The following is a 14,645-nucleotide window of genomic DNA, read 5'->3' as shown; positions in this document are numbered from 1 at the left end:
TAGAGGCTATGGTAGTTATACCAGGGGCTATCCATACTCTCTTAACAGAGTCCACGATGCCCTGGGTACCAAAGTGGCCATTATTATGAACAGATTGGCAAATTTGGTGATAGAAACTTCTAGGGAGCAGGGGTTTTCCTTCAGATGACACCCATACTCCATTAATTTGTTTTGCTTTAAATTTTTGTTTCCATTTTTCCACTTCCTTTTCATTATAGGAGAGTGATAAATTTAAATTATCAGTGGTTGTTAATGTTAAAATTAATCCAGGTCCTTCTATGGCTGCTAGTTTTGCAGCGGCATCTGCTCGGTCATTTCCTTTAGAGACAGGGTCAGAGCCACCTGTATGGGCAGAGCAATGAACTACAGCTAGGGCTTTAGGCAGTTTGAGAGCAGAAAGAACTTCATTAATAATTTCTGCATTAGCTATGGATTTTCCAGCTGAGGTTAAAAATCCTCTTTGGAGCCATAGCATCCCGACTGAGTGACAAATGCCGAAAGCATATCTAGAATCCGTATAAATTGTTGCTTTTTTATCCTTGGCAATTATACAAGCTTGTTTCAGAGCTATGAGCTCTGCTCCTTGAGCGCTAATGTTAGAAGGTAGTGAAGCTGACCATTCAGTGGCAAATTCTGAGACTACGGCAGCTCCAGTGTAACGTATGCCATCCCTCATAAAAGAGGAACCATCGGTAAATAAAATCAGATCTGCATTGTCTAAGGGAGTGTCCAAGAGATTATCTCGAGGCTTTTCTGCCATGGACACTAATGTTTCACAGTTATGTAATGGTTCTCCTGAAGTGGGTAAATCTGGAAGCAAGGTGGCAGGGTTAAGAGTTGAACAGCGTTTCAAGGTAATATTTTCACTATTTAATAAGGTTATTTCATACCTTGTAATTCTCTGATCCGAGAATGCCTGTGTTCTATGTTTTACCAATAATGCTTCAATCTCATGTGGGCACATTATTGTTAATGGACATCCCAATACTAAATCAATGGTTTTTGTTACTAGTAAGGCTGTAGCAGCTACTCCTCTAAGGCATGGTGGTGCTCCTGCTGCTACTGGGTCTAGTTGGGCTGAATAATAAGCAATTGGACGCTGAGAAGGCCCCAGAGTCTGAGTTAAAACTCCTGAGGCTACTCCTCTTTGCTCATGCACATATAAAGTAAATGGCTTGTTGTAATTTGGGATGCCTAGAGCAGGGGCAGATAAGATAGCCTTTTTTAGCTCTGATAGAGCTGACAGGTGTTCAGGCTCTAATTTGAGGGGTTCAGGGACTACATCCCTTGTTAGTGCTATAAGAGGTTTAGTAATTTCCCCATAGCAAGGAATCCATTGTCTGCAAAACCCTGTTGCTCCCAGAATTGCTCTTAACTGTTTTTTAGTGGTAGGAGCACTCAATTTTTGAATATTCTCAATTCGCTTGGGAGAAATAGAGCGGGCACCAGCTGTCAGAATGAACCCCAAATATTCTACTTTGGGGAGACACCACTGAACTTTGTCCTTCGAGATCTTATGACCTCTTTTGTGCAATTCTAAAAGAAGGTGTTTGCTATCTTCTTGACATGTTTTTGCATCTGTTGAAGCCAAGAGTAGATCATCTACATATTTGATTAATTTGCTATTTTTAAATGTTATATTGTCTGTGTCTTGGCTCAAAATTTGCTCAAATAAGCTCGGACTTTCGACATAACCCTGTGGCAGCCGACACCAGGTATATTGTGAGCCCTTCCAGGTGAAAGCAAAAATATGTCTGGAGTTTTCATGTATTGGTATGGAAAAGAAAGCTGAACACAAGTCTACTACTGTAAAGTATGTAGCTGTGCTAGGAATAGATGAAATAATAGTATGTATGTTAGAAACTACGGAGTGTCTCTTTATAACGTGATTATTTACTGCCCTTAGATCCTGTATAAATCTATAGATGTGCTTGCCATCGGGCCCTTTTTTTGGTTTTTTAATTGGCAGGATGGGCGTGTTGTATTCAGGTTTGCAAGGGATTATTATTCCCTGTTCTATTAATGAGTTAATAACTGGTGTAATACCCTCAATTGCCTCCTTTGAGAGGGGATACTGAGGGATAGAAGGAGGTGGGCTAGATTTAGTTTTTATCTGCACAGGAACAGCAGATTTAAGTAAGCCTACATCAGAAGAAGATGTGGCCCAAAGAGACTCAGGTATATCTTTAGGTATTTCAAAAATGGAAGGCTCTTTTGCGTCCTGGTTTTCCGAGAGAAGTACAGGGAGTAATTTTAAAGATTCCTCTGGTACTTCTAATGATAATGAGCCATCTGGGGAGCAGGTTATTGTGGCTCTGAGTTTGCATAGAAGGTCCCTCCCCAGCAAATTTAAAGGGGAGTCAGGCATCAAAAGGAAGGAGTGTTGTACCTCTAGGGGTCCTACAGACACCATTCTAGGAGGAAGTCTTTTAACTCTTTGGGTTATTCCTGATACTCCCATTACATTCTCTGAGCCAATAGAATAACATTGTAAATCAGGTTTTCTCTTCAATACAGACCAGGAAGCTCCGGTGTCTAATAGACAATCATAATAGGTGTTACCCACCTTTAAGGTAACATGGGGTTCTCATTAGTATGGGGAGGGCAGTGGATAGGGACAACGGGAAATCAAAGGTTGTATCCTCTGATTCCTGTGCCCCAGCCCCCCCTGGACACCATCATTGTGTTTGGGATATTCCTTGGGCACCCCCCTGAAGGGCACCTCTCTGAGGGTCATTAGTACCTCGAGTAGTTTTTGGACGAGCGCCATTTCTCATATATTGTTGAGTATTATCATTAAAATTTTCTTCAATTTGAGCATTGTCATTAATTTCCCAATTCCTATTTCTATAATTCTGGTTTCTAAAGTTCTTATTTCTATATTCATTATAGTTATTATTTCTAAAACTATTATTAAACTGTTTATTCCTTCCAAACATCTTAAGAAAGGTTCTACATTCCATCATTTTGTGGCCCTTCTTCTCACAGAAGTGGCAAGTAATGGATTGATAATTGGATTTCTGGAGAGGGGCAATTGTCGCTGGTTCATTATCATGCCCACTTTCTAATTTAGTTATCCTATCTATTAAATATTTCATTTTTTTCTTCATTTCCTCCATGTCATCATTATTTTCTATCTCCTTTTCTTCATTTCCCTTTAAAACATATATAGCTGTTTTTCGCAATTCTTCAAGGTCCATATCTGACCATCTTGGGCATTGTGTTTTGAAATAATTTTTAATTGCTTTGCAAGAATTGTTTACAAAGATTCTTCTAACTTGTCTTATACTACTCTCTTTAGTTAAGTCCCAATCTAAGTATCTGTCCCCAAACTCGATAATTCTGTCCATAAATCTGGAGGGTGTTTCTTCAGCCTTTTGCTTAATTTTTTCCAGTTCCATCCACTTATCTGTATTGTCTGCACATTCCTTCATGGACGTGAGGATGGCCTCTCTACAACGGTATAGTTGTAGATAATCATCAGGATTGTTATAGTCCCATTCGGGATCCTGAGATGGCCAATGTGCTGCATTACGCCCCCTGGTTTTGTTGACATGAGCAATTACTTTATTTTTTTCACATTCACTTAAAAAAGCCTGTAGTAAGCTCTCAACGTCCTTGTAAGACGGATTATACTGAAAAAATATGTCTCCCATCTTTTTTGTTACTAGAAAAGGATCTTGTTCATATGTGGGGATATTTCGTGTAAATTCATTTATTTCTTGGGGAGTAAACGGTATCCTATGTCTTAAAGTCACCACATCCCCATTTCGTCCTATTTCAGGTACTTCTCTTAGAGGAAACAGGCCTCTAGTTGAATTTTGCACCTGTGGGTCAGTTTGACAAGAACAGGTTTTTTTAGGAGGACAAGATTTCTCTTGCATTGGAATTTGGTTTTCTGTAGGAGAAGGAACATGAGAAGCTGGGATTGCAGGGGAAGGGTTTTGGGGATTAAATTCAGACAAGATTTGCACTGCACGAGAGAAGCAGTCTGTTAACTGGGCTATAGGGAAGGTGTTTTCCATCTCTATTTCAGGGAAGGAAATTTCCTCATTCAAAGGTTCAGAAACAGGTCTGTTTCTGGTAGAGTGGTTGTTTTCCAATTGATCCTGTAAGAGACTTTTTAGATCTTCTAATTGGGCTTGCATTTTATCCTCAATTTTTCTTATTTTTTCATCTCTAAATATAGTATTGAGGATTACAAAAATGACAGTACCTATTAATATAAAAATTTGGAGGTATCCTTCATTCCTCAATGCCCCTCCTTCAGCTGCCGTATAATTGTCAAAGAATATAGTAGTCATTTTTATATGTATATTTTGTAATTTCACAAAGCATGTGGGGAGCAGGGCAAAGCAACAAACAAACTTTCCACAGGCTTTTTCTTTTTACAGTAGGTGGCTCTGAGTCTACAACCCTATACAGGCTAAGGGCCTATTGTATTGTAAATTCTCCTTCTTTACAAAGTGTATGTGGGTGGGTCCCAGCAATCTTCTTTGGCCCTCAGGCTAAAGCCGCTAGGACCATGTGCTATCTTCCTTGAGCAAAGCCCACTTAAATTTTTAAGACTAGAAAGGCCAGGAAACAGAAAAAAAAATGGGTTTTAAGTTAGCTCCCTAGCTGTATTCAGCTGTTTTTTGCGGGCTAGGAGCTCCTAAGAGCTCCTTCTCCTGAGGTTCCTCGTTGCTTAGTTGATTAGGTAAGCCTGGCCTGCCTCTCAATCTACTGAGCCACCTCCTTAAAGTAAAAGGAGACGGAAATGAGAGACAAAGAGGAGAAGGAAAAAAAATCCTGTTGACCCCAATTTAACTTAAGGGGTAAAGGGAAAAGAGAAAAGGTGTTTTATACTCACCTGTTCTGGCAGCTGTGTCTTTAAGCCAAGGTATTTGGTAACAGGACTGAGGGAGTGAGCAATAAGTGGGTTGAAAAGGTAAGAAAATTCAGGAAATTTATTGAGGTTCTAGAAACCTTCCAAGCACTAAGGCAGGGCCAAGAGCCAGAGGGGGTAGCCGGGGTGGGATTTCTCCCAGGTGATAGTAAGGAGATCAGAAAACTGATAAGGTTCTTTTTCCCGTAGTGGTTAGCCAAAACTGTAATGGGGAAATTTAGGCCTCTGTGAGAGGGTTATAATATTGTAATGGCTAAAATGTGGCTACAGGATTTATGTAATATTGAACAATGGCCGCCAAGGAATTTACTTATGAAATTCCTAAAATGAACACTCAAGTCAGAATGGAGTTTATGGAGGTTTAATCACAACGGGAGTAGGGAAAAGGAGAGGGAGAGAAGGAGAGAAGAAAAAAGGGAAAGGGGCTACTCAACCTCTGACCAAGGCAGAGGGAGTTTAGGCCTAAAGGCCCAGGTGGAAAGAATCAGTCCTTAACTCACGTGACCGATCTGAAGGAAAGCTGTCTGCGGGCGTCCTCTCTCTCCAAGCTCCTAACACCAACTCCCCTCTAGCTCTCTCCACAGGAAGTCCGCGAATTCCCGAGGCTGTTCCCTACCTCACTTCCTGTGTCTCACAAATCCAATGGTTGGCTCTAGCTTGGCTTAGGACAGCCCAGGTGGGCAGTTAGTTATTTCTGATTTGTCATTGACTAGCGCATGCCCGTGTAGGTGGGTGTGCACAATTTTTGGGTGCTAGACCAAGATGGAGACTTTTAAAATTCACAGGACAGAAATAAAATGAATTGTGTAAAAATGGAAAAAAATATTTTAAAATAAAAATTTTTAAAAAAAAAAGAAAAGAAAAAGAAAGCCAAGACCTGAACCTGTATCTTTTGAGTCAAAATCCAGGACTTGAGGTTCAGGGATTTTTCCATGAAAGAGGAATCACGTTGTTGTGGGGTGTAGAGGTGTACCCCTGGGGTTCAGGGAGTATACTTTCTGCAAGGATGCAAGACTCTGAAACTTAGCTTAAAAGTAAAGAGAGAGATTTATTAGAGTAATGTTAAATCTTTGGCCAGCAAGACAGGTTGAGTGGAACAACCTAGAGGTTACTCCCAGAATGCCCCCATTCTGGGGTTTTTATATTCTTCTAAAGCAGTGAGGACATGACTTTGGAGCAAGTGGTTGGGGGGAGGAGGTTTACCTGAAGGTTTGGGGCAGTTCTTGGTGATTTGGAGGACCAATGGATGAGGTGTGTCTTTGTCCATCTCAAATCAATGGAACAATCAAAGGAGGATTATCCTCTCAGGGTTAGATGTTTTGGATTGGGAGTCCTAGGGGAAGGGAGCAAAGGTATTTCCCTGATAATAGTTTGACTGAGTTTCTAGGGTTACAATCCCCACACCAACAAGACCATGATTACCAACAGTAGGAGATGTCTGGAGTTCTTTGCCTCAGTTTCCCATTTACTTGCTGGCTTAGGAGCACCAACAGCCCCTGGAGGCTGTCTCTCTAACTCTAGAGTCTATCAGGAAGCTGGGAATGGGGAAATAGGAATTCTTTGGTTTAAACATCCGGGAGAGTAATTTCAATTAACAGTATTTTCTGGAGATGGGAGGGGTAAAGAAGGCTGTAGGCAAAGAATAGCACTACTAGAAATGATAATAACATATGTTGCCACTCACCATCCCATCAATCTATCAGCAAATTTTGAAAACAAGCATTCCATTGTCTTTCTAGCCTTCAGCTACCTTTATTTTGGTTGACTTGAATAAAGAAGGAAAGAAAAAAGGAAATAAATAAATAAATAGAAATGGGGAGGGGTAGAGAATGAAAGAAAAAGGCTGACCTCAACAGTTCTCTGCAGCGGACCTAATCTCCAGGGGACCCTTAGCAATTAGAATGCTTTAAACCCTCTGGCAAAAAGTGTCTGAAAAACTAGCTGTATCAGCATTTTTACTGGAGGAAAAACTGGGAAATCATTCCTTCCAAACACACTGCTCTTCTCTTTGGGACCTGGCTTTTCTTGTTAATCTGTCCCCCTTTTCTACTTGAATTTCAGGATTCAGCTGATAGCATTTTGGCATATTGTAACTTATTTGAACCTCAATTTCCTCATTTGTTAAATGGGAAGAGGTTTGGGCTAAATGGTTTCAAACAACCCTTATAATGGTAAATATAGTGATCTCCCTGGGATATGAATCAAAGGTTCCCTTTTATGAGCTGCATCAGAGTAGATGCATACAATTCAATTGTGTTATTATATAGGTTGATATGTGGAAACGCTCAGGATTGGGACAGATAAAGTTATCTTTCTCTCAATTGCCACCACTTATTAGTTTCAGATTGTTTTTCTATGTTGCTAGCTTTATGGTATTCCCTTGCTCAAAAATCTTATATTGTTAGTCCCTTGTGTCAACATGGAAATCTAGAAGTTCCCAGTTTATTTAGTTGGGAGGTAGAAAGCCCAGGTTTTGACCTTGTCACAGGAGAGGTTCCCCCTGAGGGAAGGTCCCACTTCGCCAGACAATAGACATCCACTTCAGCTTAGGCACAGTAGGTAGTGCTTCAGTCTCTCTGAAGGTCCGGAAAAGGAGGCTGTGATATACTAGGAGAGGCTTCTGGAGACAAAAGAGCTATTTGACCTCTGCTGGGATTTACCTCCCACCTGAAGTGGATGTCTATTGTCTGGCAAAGTGGGACCTTCCCTCGGGGGAAACCTCTCTTGTGACAAGGTCAAAACCTGGGGTTTCTACCCTCAAACTAAATAAACTGGGGGTTTCTAGATTTCCATGTTGACACTACTATTTACAGAATACAGTCTATTTTTTTTTTAAATCTCATCCCAAATCATAGTTGTACTGGAGGCAGAATGAACTGGCTTGCAAAAGTTAACTGTTAAATTTTCACTGTTAGCATTTAAACCTTGAAAATCAGCAAACACGACAATTCTGGTTTTGTCTTAGTATTGTCAAGATTTTAAAAATAGTGTTGAAAATATTAATAATGCAAATTGAAGTTAAAAGTATGTCAATTTATACTTTTTTTTGGGAAAAAAATTTGCCAGCACCCTACTGCCCAAGCTAGTTACCTAATCTGGGTTGTTACTTTACCATTTGGAGTCCCAATTCTTTCTTTGAAATGAGGCTTATTTAGATGCTTTTATGTATTAAACATATTAGGGTTCATTCCAGCTATCACAACTTATGATCTACATTCTAAAAGAGGATTGTCATTGTGTTACATGTTTTCACTTTGAAATTCTATTATTCTTCCAAACTTTAGGTCCTACTGTTGTGGGGCATAGAGGTATACCCCTGGGATTTGGGAAGGATACCTTTCACAAGAATGCAAGACCCTGAAACTTAGCTTAAAAGTAAAGAGAGAGATTTATCATGTATTTTTTGCCAGCATGACAACATGAGTGGAACAACCTGGAGAGTTATTCCTAGAATGCCTATATTCTGGGGTTTTTATATTCTTCTACTGCAGTGAGGACATGACTGTGGAGCAAGGGGTTGAAGGGGGGGAGGTTAGCCCAAAGGCATGGGGGTCCTTCTGGTGAATGAATGGGGGGGGCTCTCTTTGACCATCTCAATTCAATGGGGGCAATCAAAGGAGGGTAATCTTCAAGGTCAGGTATTTGGGGTTGGGAGTCACAAGGCCTAAGGGAGCAGAGGAATTTCCCTGATAATAGTTTGCCTGAGTTTCTGGGGATACAGTACCCAAGGCACAACTATTCTCCTTTATATCCTTTGCCTTCCTGCCAATCTTGATGATTCACCAACTCTAGAATAAGCCCTTCACTTCTCTATTTCCTAGTGTTTGCACTTGCTATTGTCTATATCTGAAATGTCTGTTATCAACACAGTCTTTAAAAAATATGTGACCTGGGAAATTAATCCTTTAAAATATAACGCTTGAGAGAGAGAGAGAGAGAGAGAGAGAGATGGAGGAGAAGGGCACTGTCTCAAGTGTCATGGACCCAAGACAGATGCCCCCAAGAGATTACAGAGAAAATGCAGGACATTGTCTCAAATTGTGGACTCAAGACAAATGCCCAAAACTTCACAGAAAAAAACCCTTACTTATAGGAGAATCCAGATGCAATGAAGTCTCCCAGAATGGATTATAACATTTTCATCATAGTTGGAGACACAATGTTGAATAGTTTTACAATGAACACATTCAAGCTAATTAACATATTCAAAAATTATAGAATAGCTTCATAATGGCTACATCCAAGCAAATCAATAGTTTAAAGAAATGATGAAGAAGTTGGAGACAAAAACTAGGAGGGGAGTACTTCAAGACTCTTATCTAGGAGGGGTTGATGAGAGGATCAGTCAAGCTATTGGGCTTGACCCTCTGGAAGAAGCTTCAATAATCCAAATACAAAGATACTGTAGGAGATTCTTCTAAGACAAAATAATCCTCAAGACTGGTACTAAAGATTTGGTCAGAAGTACTTCAGGATCTAAGACCATCATACTGGGACTCCTGCTTGGGTAATTCCCAAACTAACTTAAATCTGTAAAGTTTTTGAAAGTGGGGGGGGCACCAACTTTTAGATATTAATAACTATTAATAACTTGAAAATAATACACTAATTTCTCATTCCACACAAGATGAAGCCTTCCCCAGCCTAGTGATTCCTGTCTCCTCTCATCTCATAGCACTTCATAAGCAATATATACATTTATCTTTTTCTAATTTGTATTATATTTTTCTGTAGCTTCTTGAAGTGAATTATTCCACCTTATGTATTTTGTTTATTACCCAGGGCTCAGCTTGTTAAACATTGTTGAGTGAATGAGTGAAAAGTGTAGCTTCCCTTAAAATTAAAGTGAAAAGCTTCTTGAAATAACTAGGTGGTTCAGTGTTGTCAACATGGAAATCTAGAAATCCCCACTTTATTTAGTTTGAGGGTAGAAACTGTTATGGGGTGCAGATGTGTACCCCTGAGGTTCAGAAAGGATACCTTTTGCTAGAATGCAAGACTCCAAAACTTAGCTTAAAACAAAAAAAAGAAATTTATTAATTTAGGGAGTAATGTTGAGAATGGCTAGGAGGATAGCAAAGTGGAACAGCAAGATGGGGAGCAGTTCCTTGGGAGGACAGCATGGATGGAAAAGCTGTCCCCCAGAAGACATCAGTTCTGGGGATTTTATACTCTTTACAACATATGCTATGTCATAGTGTGGACATGACTTAGAGTGCTAAAGGGCATTTGGTGGGGTGAGGTGGACATCTGACTGGGGTCTGCCTGGAGGCATAAAGATTCATCTCTTTGTCCATCTTAAATCTAGAGGATGATCAAAGAGGATAAACATCTCAGGACCATAGAGCGCTCATTGGGTGTTTCTAGGTTCAGAGTCACGAGGATGCAAGGGAGCGAGGGAGTTTCCCTGATAATAGTTTGCCTGTGTTTCTGGGGGTACAGTGCCCATGTCAGAAACCCCAGGTTTTGACCTTGTCACAGGAGAGTTTTCCCCCTGGGGGAAGGACCCACTTCACCAGACAATAGACATCCACTTCAGCATTGGCACAGTAGGTAGCAGTCAGTCTCTGGAAAGGTCCAAAAGGTCCGGGTTAGCTCCTCTGAAGGAGGGTGTGATATACTGGGAAAAGGCTTCTGGAGAAAAAAGAGCTACTTAACTACCTCCCACCTGAAGTGGATGTCTATTGTCTGGTGAAGTGGGACCTTCCCCCAGGGGGAAAACTCTCCTGTGACAAGGTCAAAACCTGGTCTTTCTACCCTCAAACTAAATAAACTGGGGATCTCTGGATTTCCCTGTTGACAGTGTATAGAGTTTTGGTCTTTCAATTAGAATGACCTAGGTTCAAAACTGCTTCAGTCACTTAAAAGTTGTGTGATTCTGGGTAAGTCATCTAATCTCTATCTATCTTAGCTTCCTTACTGTAAAATGGGGTTAATAACATCTTCAGTAAATACCTGCCAGGTTATTATATGGATAAAATGAGATACATTTATAAATCACTTTGAAAATCTTAAAGCTGTGCATAAATAGTTATTATTATTATTATATGCTCACTACTTTCCAGGATGCTTTTCTGAAACAAAACTGAGGAATGTTTATTCAGACCAAAACAATTTCTGGAGCCTCCTTTACCTCAAGATAACTTTATAAAAATGTTAATTCTGTACTACATCTTATTAACCCATCCTGAGATCATATGTCTAGGAAATCTATGTCTATCATCTATGTATTTAGTAGATAGCTAGTTGTGTGTGTGTGTGTGTGTGTACATACACATATACTCACATATACATAGGTTATGTATATGGAAGTGTATAAGTATATAAAATATAAATATGTGCAAACACACACACATATATATACTAAATATATACTAAGTTCTTTGTAGATAGTTCTCAATAATCTTTACTATTGTCAACATGGAATCTAGAAACCCCAAACTTAGCCTAGTAAGATCTGATGAACCCCAAGTTTTAGGACTAGCTTTGTAAGTTGGAGACCCCAAAGCTTGTACTTGTTCCTGTGAGAATCCAGCCTGAGGGGAAATCTAGGCTAGCAGTTTCAGACTGAATAATGCACCCTAAAGTAAAGTAATGGACCCTAAGCCAAGCCCAAGCCAAGTGACTCTTCTTGTCTCCAGAAGCTCTCCCAATATATCAGACCCTCCTTCCAAGGATTGAACTCTGGACCTTCAGCTTGCGAGACTGACACACTGCCTACTGCACTAAAGAGTCACTGGCTTAGGCTTAGCCCCCACCTGAAGTGGATTGTCTTTACCTTGGGGTCCATTAGTCAGTGTGAAATAGCTAGCCTGAGATTCCCTTCAGGATGGATTCTCACAGGAACAGGGAACAAGCACAAGCTTTGGGGTCTCCAATTTACAATCTAGTCCTAAAACTTGGAGTTCATCAGATCTTACTAGGCTACAAGTTTGGGGTTTTTAGATTTCATGTTGACATTATCATTTATCTAAGTTCTATGAGTTTCTTATCACATGATAAACTGTTTCATCCCATTTAGAGCTGGAAAGTAAAGATGCCTTAGATCATTAAATGTCAGAACTAGGATTAACCTTGGGGAACATGCTGTTCAATTCCCTCATTTTAAAGATGGGAAATATTCCCTAATGGGAAGTAACTTGGCCAACATCACATAAGAAGATAATGTCAGAGCAGGGATTAGAACACTATTCTTTTAACTCTCAATTCCATGCTCCATGAATTATACCAGGCTTCCTACCTACATAGTTTGTTGATTGGGGAATTTCCACTCTTGCCTTTATACTGCAGTACTCTTGTTATAACTCAAATTTATGCTTCCAGCTGTGAGGCATCTGGCTTAGATCTCTCTCCCTCCCCTTGCTGATTATCCTGCTGTGGCCTCAGAAGAAGATTGGCATCTCGCCTCCCCTCCACAGTGCCCTTGTGGAAGACTCTTGCCAGTCCCTGCCAATTTAATGATTTCCACATCACCTTATTTGGATTTTCCACCTTTTTACCTTTAAGAGGTTTCAGTGCTTCAGTATCTATTACACAACCACCACCATCACCCCAAAAAATTTGCCAGGCCTAGAAAGATGGCTTAACACAATTGTTATCTGGGCTTCCTGTATAGGTAAAATAAGAAGTGATTTGAAAGGCACTTGAAGCCTTCCAGGTTAAATGAACAACCTGTGCTTGTCTTATCATGGTGAAGAAAATTTCTCCATTATTGGCACCTTTAAATTGTCACTGTTAATGTGCAAATAAGTTTTCTTTTCTTTGTAAATATTCAGAGATTCTCTATTGTCCATGTAGCAAAGTTCAAATTCCTCTGCCTAGCATTCAAGGCCCTCAACAACATGAAATCATTCTACCATTCTAGTTTTATCTCTTTTTAGTCTCTACATTCCAGTCAAGTAGCATGACTACCACCCCCTGCCCCAACATTCATATACTTTCTTACAGTCTCTGCCAATGGGTCTTTGTACATGAAATACTACCTGAATTTATAAATTCATGGCTCTTAATGGCCATCTTTTGGGGGTCATTTCTTTTTTGTTTAAAAGGGCTTGTTTATTTTATAATGTCTTTTCCTAAAGGGGCAGGGCTAAGGAACTAGTGCTTCATTTGACAAGGATATATACCAGGGGAGACAGAAAGACAATAATACCAAAGAAGGGTGTAAGGATAATTTAAGGTTGTGACCTAAATTTAATTTTTGGTCCCCAGGGGATATCCCAAGTAAAAATACCCAAGTCAATTTGGAAATATATGGTAGTTTAATCAATATATATCAAAGAGAAGAGAGAGGGAGAGGGTATAGGATTTCTCCCTCCTAGCCTGTGCCAGGCAGAGTTCAAAATCCTCCACCACAAGTTTCTGAAGAAGATTAGAGGCTTCTGAGTGGATAGGTAAAAGAGAAAGAATCAGCCTAAAACTCCAAGGGATCTCAGAGAAGAAGCCTCACTGAACGAGGTTACTAGGCTTCCTCTAGTATGGTATCAAGGAAAACTCACCACTAAAAACCGGACAATAGCAGCCACCACACCAAGATGCCGACAAGCTCAGCGAGCTGCCACCAGCCACCTCTCCACCGTGAAAGAGGCCCAAGAGAGGCAGTGATGCAAAATATATAGCCAGTTTTACATCACTCTCCTGCATCTCACATGTACCAATGATATCTTAGGCTTGACTTAGGACAGCCCAGGGGGTCTGTCAGTTGTTTCTGATTTGTCATTTGCTAGCATATGTCTGTCATAGGCCATCCTCCTAAATACTTAATCCTTAAGTATGGGTATAGATATTCCTGATTTTGTTAGACTAAGTAGGGTGGAGTAATCTAAAGTTCACAGGGATATGGAGAAATGGGAGGTTGTTTGGTCCATATGAGTTGCTGCTGGCAAGGGGATATCTATTAAGCCTGGAGTAGTTCAGCTTTGGATGTCCTCACCCTCTTTGGTTGTTAAGTTAGGAGACAGTAAAGAGAAAATAGATTTAATATGGCTTCATGCTTGAAGGAAGCTGAATCTCAGCACAGTGTCCTCCCCCATCATTTACAGAGGTCTTATTCCCTTAGAGACTCTTTGTCTCCACCCCAGGATGAGCATCTCTCCTTTTGTTGTTCTTGTTTGATTCTCTGCACCCTAGAGATAGAGAGTTCATCAATGGGATAATTGAGTACTGAAGTGGTTTTCTACCCGCCTGTGGTTCAAAGGTTATTTTCAAAACAAATGGAACTCCCTTCTAGTGTTATCACTTTCTCCTCTTCCTTCAGGGCCTTCTAGAAGTTCTCAACACTGAGTAACAAGTCTAAGAGTTCTGTTTTAAAGAGGATCATATACCCTGGGAGTTTCTCATTGAACCTCAGCTTCTGAGCCATCAGAATAGGAAATTTTTAGAGTCTCCTCCACTTGAAGACTCCTAGCTGGTGACAGAAGTTCATACTCTACAAGACAAAGTTACTCTGTTTGGAAGGTGGGGGTAGAAGTAGGGAGATATGATTACAGGGGGAAAAAACATGAACTACCACAAAAGACAGTGCTCTTCATTAGATGAGAGAACACATCCATCAAGTTCTCTTCTTCTAGAAGGTGCTCATGAAAGGAGACATCAGAAGCAATAAGGAATTTCATGGGAATTCTCTCTGGTCTTGAAGATCTTTGAGCATGACACCAATGATATTATGCATCAGTGATAACATAGGTGTCATTGAGCTTGATGAGGTTTTTCAGAATATTCCTCTGGTCCTTCCTCTTCCCCTGAAAAAGTTTCATGT

This window comes from Monodelphis domestica, chromosome 1 (assembly GCF_027887165.1).
Source record: "Monodelphis domestica isolate mMonDom1 chromosome 1, mMonDom1.pri, whole genome shotgun sequence".
NCBI classification, from domain to species: domain Eukaryota; kingdom Metazoa; phylum Chordata; class Mammalia; order Didelphimorphia; family Didelphidae; genus Monodelphis; species Monodelphis domestica.
The sequence above is the reverse complement of the archived record's forward strand: the minus strand, read 5'-3'. Positions refer to the sequence as shown.